Source organism: Gorilla gorilla, chromosome 1 (genome assembly GCF_029281585.2).
Source record: "Gorilla gorilla gorilla isolate KB3781 chromosome 1, NHGRI_mGorGor1-v2.1_pri, whole genome shotgun sequence".
Lineage (NCBI taxonomy): Eukaryota > Metazoa > Chordata > Mammalia > Primates > Hominidae > Gorilla > Gorilla gorilla.
The window spans coordinates 5,384,100-5,398,013 of NC_073224.2; the positions used below are offsets into that span (position 1 = coordinate 5,384,100).

Here is a 13,914-nt window from a genome sequence, read left to right on the forward strand (position 1 = left end):
TATTTGTATTTCTGAATGAGGAAAAAGAGTTGATGGGACAGCGGAACGGGAAAAAGAAGAGCACCAATAAAACCTGTTTTCCTGTTTTCACTATTTTCATTCCAAATTCCTTCTGTCTCATAATTGATGGAATCTTATGAACTTATTAGTTAAAAAGTGTCTTTCTTGTTTCACAGGAATTCATATTGGGGTGATCACTCAGAAGAAAAGGTGAATACCGGATGTTGTAAGCTATTGGACTGCCACAAGTGATATCTTTACACACCATTCTGCTGTCATTGGGTATGTACAAAGTGCTGCATACAGACAGAGGAGAAGGACAATTGAGCCCATCTAAAGTTAACAAAAACTTCCTCTTGGGGCTGTTTCTTTCCATCAGACCTTACAGTTCTATGGGATAATAGCTTATCTCATAAGGCCTCAGCTTTCTTTAATAATTTCTAGAAGCAGACATTATTGAGTCATGCACACTCAGTGTTGCAAATTAATGGTCTGGTGATCTGGGTGGCATGGCATTTTCCCCTTCTCTGGTTCATCACCCATGATAGACCAGTAAAGGTGACCACTTAAATTCCTTGCTGTGCAGTGTTCTGTATTCCTCAGGACACAGAGCTTCCTCTCTTCCCAGGAGCCATGAATATCCTGATGCTGACCTTCATTATCTGTGGGTTGCTAACTCAGGTGACCAAAGGTAATGGAACCCTATAAAGCAGAGATGATGACTAGGATGAGTTGTTGCCCTTGGGCTCCCCTGGTATCATGATGGGAAGAGAGGGAATCTGCAGGGAAAATCTGGGCCAACAAAGCAGCAGAATGCTCGTATTTTGGCAGCTCCATGCCCCTAGTCTCTGAGAATCTTACTGTTAGGGGCATCTAGCAAGCTGGGATGTCCTCTGAGGCATTTCTCCAAAGACAAGAATTTCCTTAATGCTCTGAGCCACCCTATCTCTCTCTCTACATAACTATCCAATGTTAGTTCAGCCTCACTTCACTTCCATTTTGATTATTCTGTTGTATCTATTTCATTGTTGTGTCCTATTAGTTCTCCTAGCATCTTGAATTCTTCTTTGCCCGGAGAGTACCTTCAGAGGGAGGCCCTCACTTTCATGTTCTTAGGTACGGTGAACAAGTCCATTGACAGTTTGTAGATTCTGTAGCACTATCATATGGAAGAGACAATATATATGTTTGGGGTAGAAATGGAAATAAGTGGAGTGAAGACAGGATAGACAGACTAGTGACCAATGGGGAGCTTCTAATTTTAGATGAATAGGAACAGTCTGTTTCCACTATTTAATAATGCTACTTTTGAAAATTGTTAACTTTTTATTAAAAAATAATACTTGCAATTGACTTATGTATCAAGCAATCGATAGATTTATAGGGTTTAAGGAAAAGAAAAATGTTTGTCTGTCCAAGAATACCAGTTCTTCAGTCTTCCCCTTCAGAATCAATCAATGTTACCAATTTCTTATATATCCTAGCAAATACAAATATATTTATATTTGCATGTGTATACCTTTTAGATTTGTAAAAAATGCAATTGCAAATGCACCATGTGAATTGTTCTGCAATGTACTAGCAATATATTAGAGACATCTTATCCATACATAAACCTGGTTCATTATTTTTAATCAATAAGTAAAACTTTGAGGAGGAGCAGATGAATTGCCTCACATTAATTACTCCGCTACTGATGAAAAATAGGTCTTTAATTATCAAAAACAATTCAGCAAGAAAAATTTGTAAACAAATGTATGTCTTTTCATTTATGACTGGACACGTGGACACACACACACACACACAGTCAAACCACCTGCCAGAAAAGCTGAACTATTCTTCTCTCCCATCACCAGTTGCAAGAGTGTCAGCTTCCCACACCCTCATCAGTCCTTTTTGTTTTTTCTACTACATTCAGTTTTCTACTACGTCCAGTTTTACAGTCTAATATGTGAAAATGATGTCCTGATGTTTGAATTCATGACACTTTAGTTATAAATGAGTTTGAACATCCAGTCCATTAGATTTCTAAACTTTCTTAATTATCTTTATATACTAAGAAATTTGGCTTTTGTTAAATTTGGAGGTGTTATATGTTGCCTAGAAAGATGCTATTCATGTCTATTAAATGGTTATAACTGTGCCTATGATCTGTTATGTCTTGATTCACATGTTGATGTAATGTGAGTTACAGAATTAATATCTACATTCATTTCTGATTATAAACTGCTGTATTTGTTGAAAATTTGGAAATTTTGAAATTGTAAAGAAGTAAAAAAATTGTAAAGAAGTTAAAAGAGACAAAATATTTTTGATCTATTGTTCTTCCTCAGTTTTCTTATTTGAATAAAAATGCATAGCATACTTATAAATTTTCTATTATACTATTAGTATTTTCCCATTTACTAAATATTTTCAAAAACTGTATTTCCAATGACTGTATAAATTTTATAGAATGGATACTGTTTAAATTACTTAGCCAAATTGTTTTTGCATAAATAAGTGCATTTACATTTTATAGACAAGGATGGCTAGTATAACCTTTCTTATACATAAATCATTCAGCATAAAATTCCTGGAGATGTACTTTTTTCTGTCTGCTTCATGTATTATCAATTTTTGAATACTTGCCAAGTCCTAAAAATGAAATATTATATATAAATATTTAATTTTTATTTATGTCTGTGAGTAATGGGGAAGTCGAACTTCAAATACATGCTTAATGTATATTTAACTTTTCTACAAATTGTCTATGTCTCTCTTTCTCTTTTATTTTGGAGAGGTAGTTTTCATTTCTTTTGATTTAGAGATTTTCATTTTTGTGTTCTCTTATAGGTTTTGTTTTGAAATTTAGCTATTTAGTCTCTCTGGGCTTTATATTATGTGTTTTCAAGTGAGATAGCACCTGATGGCTTGTGAAGCAACTTTTTACCAAGCCAAGCTATCAGTGGACTGCTATCCATAGATATATTTTAAGTTGATGCTAGCTGATTATATATCTGGTATGTTTTAGAAAGAACTCCACACATGGGATAATGTTTTGGCTAGATGGCTCCCCTACTTAGAAACATACAATTGCTAGTCATATTTCTAATTTTAGGATTTTGAGATACTGGTGATGAAGATCACATGTCCTAACAACATAATAGTTCCAGACTGAAGTTCTTTGAAAAAAATGACTGTTGTCACTCTAGAAAAAAAAATTATGAATTTTTCCCAATTGCCATCATTCTACTGCTAAAACCAAATTCTTGGAATTATCTTTGATTTTTCTATATCCTATGACACTCATATCTATCAGGAAGTCTATTACATCTGCCTGCAAATTATATCCAGAATGCAATTATTCTTGTCACCTCCATTGCTACCACTCTGATTCTAGTCACCATCATCTCTCACCTGTGTTATTGCCATAGCTTCCTCATGATATCTGTCCTTCTGCTCTTCCCTTCTACCATCTTGTGAAGACACATAGTGCATGATCCGCTTACACTGGAAGTCAGATCACGTACTTTTGCTCAAAACTCTGCTAGGGCCCCCTCTATACTCAGAGCGGTAACAAGAGTCCATACAGTGGCTCACCTGGCCCTGCAGGATCTGGCCCTTATGACCTCTCTCACCTCATCTCCTACTATTATAGTCCTTGTTCACTCCACTACAGCCACACAGGCCCAGTGCTCTTCCTGAAACATATCAGACTTACTCAACCCATAGAGCTTCGTTTGTTTCCTCTGCCTAGAATGTACTTGCTTCAGATTCTGGTGTGACTAATTCCTTTACCTCCTTCAAGCTGTTTAATCATCACCTTGTTACACAGGCTTGTGCAACTCCTGTTTATGAATTACCCTTAAATCTATTCTCCCTTCTTTCTGCAAACCATTTGTCACCTTTTCATCTACAAAATAATGTACTTTTTTATTAAGGTAAAATATACATTTAAAAATTACCATCCTTACCATGTTTTTACCATATTTTTATGTATACCTGTTGGCTGTTTGTATGTCTTCTGTTGAGAAATGTCTATTCAAATCTTTTGCTTGTTTTAAAATCAGATTATTTGTTTTTGTTTGGAATGGAGTTTTTTGAGCTCCTTATGTTAATATACTTTTGGTTGTTAATTCCTCATCAGATGGATAGCTTGCAAATATCTTCTCCTACTCTGTGGGCTACATCTTCACTTTGTTGATTATTTCCTTTGCTGTGCACAAGCTTTTTAGTTTGATGTAATCCTAATTGCCTATTTTTGCTTTGGTTGCCCGTGCTTTTGAGGTCTTACCCAAGAAATCTTTGCCAAGACCAACGTCCTGAAGTGTTTCCCTAATGTTTTCTTCAGGTAGTTCCATAGTTTCAGGTCTTAGATTTAAGTCTGTAAACCATACAGTCTAGCAGGGAGTGCATTTACTTTTTATTATCTGTCTCCCTCTGCTAGAAAGTCAGCTCCATGTGATTTTTGTCTGTTTAGTTCACAGATGTACTTCAAGGGCCCAAAACTTTGATGACCGTGTGACTATAGCCTAATTTAAGAATGGAGGGGATAATTTAAAAGCAGTAGAAAGAAATGTAAGTGAGAAACAATTTTGAAGAATAATTGACAGAACAAGGCAATTCAAAGACAAAGGAGAAGAAGAGAGCCAAGATGACATATTTCAAGTGTGGATAATGCTGGAGGAAAAAAATTAAGGTATAAATCTTTGTAGATGTGAGGAACGAAGAAGCAAGGTTAGAGTCTGTCTTGCACAAAAGAAGTGGAAGGTCTAGACTTGAAACTTACAGAAAATTCCACGAAGTACAAAGTAAAATCGAGCCAGTAAAATAACAAAGATAGAATAAATGACTCTAGAAGAGTGAAGGTAGAACAAATAATTGGTGAAGTTGGACTAGAGCCAACATTTCCCAGAGGATAAAATATAAACCAAATTATTGTGAGCCTAATATATACATACATACATACATCTATATATGTTTTATATATATTATCACATTCAGTTCAAATGAGGTTGTGTAGAAAATTACTTGCTCTTCTGCACATATACCAGGCTTCCTCCTCCATAGAGCCTTATCTCTAGCTGCTTCCTCTGCCTAGAATACACTTATCTAGGTACTCCTTGGGCAATTGTCTTGAGAAAGATGATCATGCCGTTTACTGCTTGATAAATGAACATACAATACAGCACACTAGTTTCCCTTTAGATTTATATCCTCACCCCTCAAATGAGTAGTCACACTGCTTGGAAATCCTACTGCATTTCTCTTGTAAATAAACCTTCTTTCTTTTTTCTTTTTTTTTTTTTTTTTTTTTTTTTTGAGACAGAGTCTTCCTCTGTCACCAGGCTGGACTGCAGTGGCCCAATCTCGGCTCATTGCAACCGCCAACTCCCTGGTTCAAGTGATTCTCCTGCCTCAGCCTCCCGAGGAGCTGGGATCACAGGCATGTGCCACCACATCCAGCTAATTTTTGTATTTTTAGTAGAGACAGGTTTTCACCAGGTTGGCCAGGATGGTCTCGATCTCCTGACCTTGTGATCCACCCGCCTCAGCTTCCCAAAGTGCTGGGATTACAGGTTTGTGCCACCACACCCAGCCATCTTCCCTCTTTTTTAGACAACTATTTTGTCCTGACCTTTATTTGTCTTTTATTTTCCTGCTCCTCTCCTCTACATGGCTCTCCCCCTCAGCTTATCCCATGCCCCATTTATTTAAACAATTCAAATAGGAAGTTTTCACTCATTTCCTCTGTCCCCTTTGCCATAAATGGAGAAACGTGTCTTCTCCATCTAAAGATCAGTCTGCTCTGTGTGAATTTGTGACTGTGCCCTTCTGTCATCTCATCACCCTATTCTATATTAATCTCTCCTTTTCTGCTTTTTTTTTTTTTTGAGATGGAGTCTTGGTCTTGTTGCCCAGGCTGGAATGCAGTGGCACGATCTTGGCCTACTGCAACCTTTGCCTCCCGGGTTCAAGTGATTCTCCTGCCTCAGCATCCTGAGTAGCTGGGACTACAGGTGCTCGCCACCTTGCCCAGCTAATTTTTGTATTTTTTAGTAGAGACAGGGTTTCACCATGGCCAGGCTGGTCTCGAACTCCTGAACTCAGGTGATCTGCCCGCCTCGATCTCCCAAAGTGCTGGGATTACATGTGTGAGCCACTGCGCCCAGACTGCTTGTTTCTTTTCTCATTGCTTGCAAGCACCATTTGGTATTTCTCGTTCTTCAAAACAAACCTGAAAGCTTTCCCTTAACCTTACATTGCTCTCTAACAAGTTATTTATTTCTCTGCTTTTCTTTGGAGCTAAACTTCTTAAGAGTCTCATCTACAGGTCCTGCATTCACTCCTCTCTCATTCACATTTTGACCAACTGCAATTTGGTTTCTTTTTTCATACCACTCGGAAGCTGCTCTCCTCAGTATGAAGTTACCTTCATACTACTAAAAGCATGGACATTTTCCTGCCTTCATCTTTTTTTTAACCTCTCAGCAGTATTTGACTACAAAATGACCACTCTGTCCTTTAAGAAACAGTCTCCTCTCCTGCTTAATGTAGTCACATCTGATACAACTTTCCCCATAACCTTTTATGCATTTTCTGTTTTCATGCATATCAGCCCGACTTGCAACTGTCAGTATCTCCAGTCTTTCAACAACTGCTTGTGAAATACCCCTGTACAGGGCAATCCAGAAATGCCAGAAAATTATCAGCTGTCTCTGGATCATCTGTCAACTACGGGGGAAGCTGGATAAATAGTCCAGGTCCTTTGAGCCTCATGTAGAATAACTTTGAGGCTTGGTAATATTTTTTTTTCCTGTGGTAATTCCCTTATTTGCAGTTCAAGGCTATTATGGGAAGAAAACATAAATGGATGTTAGTTCTTCAAAGTTTTTACTGTAACTGTGCACCCTTTCATTCTTCAAGGTTTTTCTGTAACACTGCACCTTCAGGACCTGATGCCCAATTAAACATTTTTTTAAGTTTTTTTTTTTAATAAAAACTAAATGCTATTTTTTCTTCTACTTTTAGTTGATGTGTAATAATTATTCATATTTAGAAGATGCAGAGTGATATTTTGATACATGTATACAATGTGTAATGATCAAATCAGGGTAATTAGCATATCTGTCACCTCAAACATTTGTCATTTTTTTATATTGGGAACATTCAGAATCGTCTCTTCTAGCTATTTGAAAATATACAGTAAATGATTGTTAACTACTGTCACCCTACAGTGCTATAGAACAGTGGACCCCTTTTGGCACCAGGGACCAGTTTTGTGGAATACAGTTTTTTCAACGAGGTGAAGGTGGTGGTGGGGATGGTTTCAGGATGAAACTGTTCCACCTCAGGTCATCAGGCATTAGAGTCTCACAACGAACACACATCCTAGATCCCTCACATGCACAGTTCACAATAGGCTTCATGCTCCTATGAGACTCTAATGCCTTGGCTGATCTGACAAGAGGTGGAGCTCAGGTGGTGATGCTTGTACACCTGCTGTTCACCTTTTGCTGTGCAGCCTGGTTCCTAACAGGCCATGGACCAGTACCCATTGGCTGCCCAGGGGTTGGGGACCCCTGCTATAGGATGCTGGAACTTTTTCCTCCTATCTAGGTGTAATTTTCTATCTGTTAACCAACCTCTCTCTATCCTCCTTTCCCTTCCCAGCCTCCAGTAATCATTATTCTACAGTCTACTTCTATGAACTCAACTTTTTTAGCTCCTGCCTATGAATGAAAACATGTGGTATTTATCTTTTTGTGTCTATTTCACATAACGGAAAGTAACATGTCCCCCAGGCTCATCCATGAGTCTGAGGCTTATTTGTAGCCTGGCTGCTGGGCTTCCCTGTGGGATTGTCCTCTGAGCAAACAGAACACAGCCATCCTGCTGGCCAGCAGTTGATAGATGATCTCATGATAATAACAGGTTATAACTCACCTTTTCTTGGATTTCTTGCTCTCCTGATTTCTACATTTCTCCACTGATTTTTTTTAAGGAGGAATTGTCTCTCAACTAAACTATTATATTCAAATCTTTGCTGGAGCTCTGCTCTGCTGGGGGTCTGCTTTAAGACTCTAGAGTCTTATTCTCCCGTTTTGATCTGACTTATCTTATTGGTCCTTTTAAGTCGTTTCCTCTTATCTGATCTCTTATCTCTTAATATTGAAACTCACTAGAATTTAATTCTAGTCCTCTTTTTTTCTCATATTATTCCAACCCACCATGGTTTACCAATTTCTGTACTTTAAATGCTATCCATAAGCAATCACATTTATTGATTTGCATATGTCAAACCAACCTTGCATTCCAAGGATAAAGGCTACTTGATCGTAGTGGATAAGCTTTTTGATGTGCTGCTGGATTCAGTTTGCTACTATTTTGTTCAGGATTTTTGCACTGATGTTCATCAAGGATACTGGCCTGAAATTTTGCTTTTCTTGTGTCTCTGCTAGGTTTTGGTCTCAGGATGATGCTGGCCTCATAGAATAAGTTAAAGTGGAGTCCTGCCTTCTCAATTTTGGGTGAATAGTTTCAGTAGGAATGATACCAGCTCTTCTTTGTATATCTGGTAGAATTCAGCTGTGAATCCATCTGGTCCTGGGCTTTTCATTTTCATCCTTTCTTTCTAGGTTTCGTATCAGTCTCAGTATGCTCTCTATCTCTCCGTCCCTCTATTTTTCTACATTTCTCCTTTTCTCCATACAACTTCTTTGATGGCACATAGCACAGTTTTAATATACACTTTTTGTTCTCCTGTTTGTCTCTTTCAATGGCTTTTTGTACTTGACATCATATTAGTCTAGATGTCAGTCAGTGTAAATTTTTGAATGAATGAAAAGTTATGTTGATGCCAGAGTTAAAAACTTGACCGATATTTTATTCTCTACAGGTAGCTTTGAACCCCAAAAATGTTGGAAGAATAATATAGGACATTGCAGAAGACGATGTTTAGATACTGAAAGGTACATACTTCTTTGTAGGAACAAGCTATCATGCTGCATTTCTATAATAATATCACATGAATATACTCGACGACCAGCATTTCCTATGATTCACCTATAGGATATAACATTTGATTATAGTGATGTGGACTCTTTTACTGGTTCCCCAGTATCTATGTTGAATGATCTGATAACATTTGACACAACTAAATTTGGAGAAACCATGACACCTGAGACCAATACTCCTGAGACTACTGTGCCACCATCTGAGACCACTACTCCCAAGACTACTATGCCACCATCTGAGACCGCTACTTCCGAGACTATGCCACCACCTTCTCAGACAGCTCTTACTCATAATTAATTAACATTTACTTCTGGTATGGAAGAACTAGAAATACTGCTGGAAATAATATCCAAAGAGCTGATTCTACCAATCCAATTTCACCACGAAAATTCCATCAGGGATTGGATGACCATGGGGATGGACATAATTGCTACTACCAACACAACAGCCAAGAGAGTTGCCTTACAATTAGAAATGTGTAGACAGAAATGTATAGAAGATACAAGGATTCTCTTAATTGGACTTAAATTCTTTATCTGTCTTCCTCCGATGTACTCAAATATACGAGCTAATTTTTGTCTTAAGTGAACATTTGTATGTCTATGTATTTTTCCATGCCAAAAACAAAAACGAAGACAATTGTTTGGAGCTGCCTATTATGACTAAGACATGAAGTTTTACTTTAACAGTGCCTGGCCCACTACTATCATATATAGGAGAACATATAAAAGCATATAGAAAGTTCCAGATGAATGTTCCCTTCTCTACCCTCCACCTTTTATTGTAAGTTCTGACCCTAAATACTTTTCTGTGTCATGACGTCAAATTTTGTTTAAGGTTCTAGCTGGTAACTAACAGAGTCAGAAGCTAATTCTTTCATTCAGCACAAGCACTGATCTAACTGGATAGAGATAAAAGTGGGACTTGCCTTGAGAGTACATCATATTAGATTAAAAGCTGCATCTCAAATTCTACTTATCTTTCCAATCTTCTTTCCACTTAGAATTCCAACTTCCAAGTATGGCAGCCTCATAACATGCCTCTTCAGGTCTCTGTGCTGTCCATGAGTGTTAGTTGTGTGCAGTGTTTCTATGCTTTCTATGGCTGTACACATGTGACTGTTGTTTGTATGGCAACAGGTGGGTCAGTAAGTGTCTTCTATGATACTACAGAGAAGCGGTTATTAACTATAAAGTTGATTAGGTTTTTTTTTTTTTTTCGAGACAGAGTCTAGCTCTGTCGCCCAAGCTGGAGTGCAGTGGCATGATCTCGGCTCACTGCAAGCTCTGCCTCCTGGGTTCACGCCATTCTCCTGCCTCAGGCTCCCAAGTAACTGGGACTACAGGCACCCACTACCACACCTGGCTAATTTTTTGTATTTTTAGTAGAGAGGGGTTTCACCATGTTAGCCAGGATGGTCTCAATCTCCTGACCTCATGATCCATCCGCTGTGGCCTCCCAAAATGCTGGGATTACAGGTGTGAGCTACCGTGCCTGGCTGATTATTATTTTTTTTTAAGTTCCAGGATAGAAGTGTAGAACATGTAGGTTTGTTACATAGGTATACATGTGCCATGATGGTTTGCTGCACCTATCAACGCATCATCTAGGTTTTAAGTCCCGCATGCATTAGCTATTTGTCTTAATGCTCTGCCTCCCCTTCCCCACACACCCTGACTGGCCCCCATGTGTCACGTTCCCCTCCCTGTGTCCATGTGTTCTTATTGTTCAATTCCCACTTATGAGTGAGAACACGTGGTGTTTGGTTTTCTGTTCCTGTGTTAGTTTACTGAAGATGATGGCTTCGAGCTTCATCCATGTCCCGGCAAAGAGCATGATCTCATTCCTTTTTATGGCTGCATAGTATTCCATGGTGTATATGTACCATATTTTCTTTATGCAGTCTATCATTGATGGGCATTTGGGTTGGTTCCATGTCTTTGCTATTGTAAATAGTGCTGCAGTAAACATACGTGTGCATGTGTTTTTATAATAGAATGATTTATATTCCTTTGGATATATACCCAGTAATGGGATTGCTGGGTCAAATGGTATTTCTGGTTCTACATCCTTGAGGAATCGCCACACTGTCTTCCACAATGGTTGAACTAATTTACATTCCCACCAACAGTGTAAAAGTATTCTTATTTCTCCACAGCCTTGCCAGCATCTATTGTTTCTTGACTTTTTAATAATTGCCATTCTGACTGGCATGAGATAGTATCTCATTGTGGTTTTGATTTGCATTTCTCTAATGATCAGTGATGTTGAGCTTCCTTTCATATGTTTGTTGGCTGCATAAATGTCTTCTTTTGAGAAGTGTCTGTTCATATCCTTTGCCCACTTGTTGATGTTTTTTTTTCTTGTAAATTTAAGTTCTTGTAGATTCTGGATATTAGACCTTTGTTAGCTGGGTAGATTGCAAAGCGTTCCTCCCGTTCTGTAGGCTGCATGTTCACCCTGATGATAGTTTCTTTTGCTGTGCAGAAGCTCTTTCATTTAATTAGATCCCATTTGACAATTTTGGCTTTTGTTGCAATTGCTTTTGGTATTTTCTTCATGAAGTCTTTGCCCATGCCTATGTCCTAAATGGTATTGCCTAGGTTTTCTTCTAGGGTTTTTATGGTTTTGGGTATTACATTTAAGTCTTTAATCCATCTTGAGTTAATTTTTGTATAAGGTGTAAAGAAGGGGTCCAGATTCAGTTTTCTCCATATGGCTAGCCAGTTTTCTCAGCACCATTTATTAAATATGGATCAAATTCACACATAACACTATTAACCTTAAATGTAAATGGGCTAAATGCCCCAATTAAAAGACACAGACTGGCAAATTGGATAGAGTCAAGACCCATTGGTGTGCTGTACTCAGGAGACCCATCGCACATGCAAAGACACACATAGGCTCAAAATAAAGGGATGGAGGAAAATTTACCAAGCAGATAGAAAGAACAAAATAGCAGGGGTTGCAATCCCAGTCTCTGACAAAACAGACTTTAAACCAACAAAGATCAAAAAAGACAAGGGCATTACATAATGGTAAAGTGATCAATTCAACAACTACAGCTAACTATCCTAATATATATGCACCCAATACAGGAGCACTCAGATTCCTAAAACAAGTTCTTAGAGGCCTACAAAGAGACTTAGACTCCCACACAATAATAGTGGGAGACTTTAACACTCAGTGTCAATATTAGACAGATCAATGAGACAGAAAATTAACAAGGATATTGAGGACTTGAACTCAGCTCTGGATCAAGTGGACCTAATAGACATCTACAGAACTCTCCACCCCAAATCAACAGAATATACATTCGTCTCAGTGCCACATGACACTTATTCTAAAATCGACCACATAATTGGAAGTAAAACACTCCTCAGGAAATGCAAAAGAACTGATTAGTTATTAATAAATTGGGCTGAGGCTTGGGCGCTACTGAAAGCCACAATATCAGATGGCAGAATGTCTCAAAATCAAAAAGGTTTTTTCCTCTAATTATTTTTTATGTGATCCAAGCCAAGCTGCCAGTGACTATGGCTGTAGTTTGGATGTTGACCATCAGACCACTGACCTTTCAGTAGACCTCATATTCTAATAGGTCTTAGACCGCCAGTTAGGGTGTCCATCATTCAGATTTGATTGGGACTGAGGGGCTTCCCAGAACATGGGAATTAGAGAGCTAAAATCAAGAAAATCCAGAGTAAATTGGGACAAGTTGATCACCCTCACTTCAGTGTACTTCTGTCTAGCAAGCTATTTTTCCATTTTTCATGGCTATACCTCATCACATAGGTCATACATTGGCTTTTCACAGAAACAGTCTAGGGTGCTCTTTTTCCATATTTTTGCCTCAACTGTCATTTCCTGAAACACACTCCTTGAGCATGCAGAGCACCTTCCATTCTACTTTGTGTTATTTTCTTCCCATCATTTGAACTCTGAAATCATTTTGAGTATTTACTTTCTCTCTGATTTTTTTTACTAACTTATGGCCTAACACCCCTGCTATAATGTACATATAGTCCTCATCTCTTGGTCTTGTTGACATATGTGATGGTCCATAATGGGCTGGGCATGTCTTATACTTACTGAGGAAAGCAGCTTTAATACTCCTAGATCTAATGGGCAAGAATATTTAATGACTTGGTTTTTTCTCTCCCATAAGGCCAGCATACTGGTATGACCTAGTAAAACCTAGGTTGAGTGTCCAGAGAAGCACTGCTGGAATATATTCTGCATTGATTTAGGGATCAATGCTGAGACTTAGGAAAAGAGAGTAAGAAAAAATTTTTAAAGCAATAAATATTTAATATGAATTTACTGAATTGATAAGAATGGATCCTACTATATGGTTAAATAGTATTACAATGAGGCAATGCGGTCTATTAATAAAACATAGGAGGTGGCACTGTTCTCTCACTTGGAGCTAGGGCACAAAAAACTCTTACAATCTAAGTATTTTTTTCTTATTGGCCCAAATGTGAATGGTGATGTGTGTGATGCCCCTGGTCCCTTTTGTACATGACTTGGCTGTGCTCTCTCTGCCAATGTCTGGCTTCCATTACAGTCAAAGTCATTAGTGTACTAGGATTGGGTTCTATCCATGCTAAATGAACGTAGTAAGATCTTCAGTTCTACCCATAACTGGCGCTACTACGTGCTAAACGATCCATCTATTGCAAGGATGTTACATAAGAAAACAGGGTCTAAAATTTCTCTGGGTCATTGACTCTCAAATCAGCTCAGAATTTATTTAGCTTCCTAAGGATTTCATGTTTGACTAAAACCAGTCCAAAGTGATCTCTCAACTCATTAATTCAAGGCCTAGCATTCTAAGGCAAGCATAATGAATAGACCAACCTAGCTGTGTCCATTAAGATTCTCATCTTCCTTCTTAAAGAAGAGATCATT

At 38.2% G+C, this 13,914-nt stretch overlaps 1 pseudogene; it reads left to right on the top strand.

The window, feature by feature from the left end:
* Positions 1-633: 633 nt before the first annotated feature.
* LOC129533586 (beta-defensin 125-like) lies at positions 634-9,297 on the top strand (annotated as a pseudogene).
* Positions 9,298-13,914: the final 4,617 nt, after the last annotated feature.